The 615-nt window shown below is 54.1% G+C and overlaps 1 protein-coding gene across 2 annotated transcripts in view; it reads right to left on the bottom strand.

The window, feature by feature from the left end:
* TMEM74 (transmembrane protein 74) overlaps positions 1–615 on the bottom strand; it is a 4,349-nt gene extending 3,734 nt beyond the window's left edge. The window contains exon 1 of one of the 2 annotated variants that reach the window (XM_021710850.1): positions 505–615. The gene's annotated coding sequence lies outside the window, so the exon portion shown is untranslated. The remainder of the gene's footprint in view (positions 1–504) is intronic. The other variant, XM_008054911.1, reaches the window with a different exon arrangement.

The following is a 615-nucleotide window of genomic DNA, read 5'->3' as shown; positions in this document are numbered from 1 at the left end:
AAAACCTTCAATATTTCAAGATGAATAATGTAACAGGATGGCAACAGAGGATGGCAACCATCATCTATACAGCACAATAGCAAAGTCTGACAATGAGTAAGAAAAAGCACTTGCTGATGAACATGAATAATCATTACCTAAAGAGATCCCAGGAGTAACAGGTCCAAAGTCTGTAGCAAGAAATGATCGAAAGGAATTTAAAAAAAGAAGTAAATGTTAAACACATGAGAAAAGCCATCATTATGTTAAACGTAAAGCTTTTCCAGTATAGCATTGGTTGTGCAGCCAAAACCAAACAAAATAGAAAGTTCCCCCCCCCCGTGGGATCCGGCGATCCGTTTGTTAACTCCGCACCCACCCGAGACACCCGGGGTCAGGCTGCGACCGCCCAGTGCCCGGAGGCGAAGCAGGCACCTCGGGCAGGGAGTGGGGACGTGCGCTCTGCCCCGCCAGGCACTCGCCGGAGCCCAGCACCTCCGCCCCGTCCCACTCCCCGTCACTCACCTTCCGCCTGGGCCACCCCGTGCAGCTCGAGCACCGCGCGCTCGCCCCGGCGCGGCTCCGGGAGAAAGTCCCCCAATCACCAGGCGCGGCACTTGTAGCCTCTGCGCGCCG

The sequence above is a fragment of the Carlito syrichta genome, unplaced genomic scaffold (assembly GCF_000164805.1).
Source record: "Carlito syrichta isolate Samal-C Ts95f unplaced genomic scaffold, Tarsius_syrichta-2.0.1 Scaffold301610, whole genome shotgun sequence".
NCBI lineage: Eukaryota > Metazoa > Chordata > Mammalia > Primates > Tarsiidae > Carlito > Carlito syrichta.
This window is presented reverse-complemented; position numbering and strand designations above follow the sequence as displayed.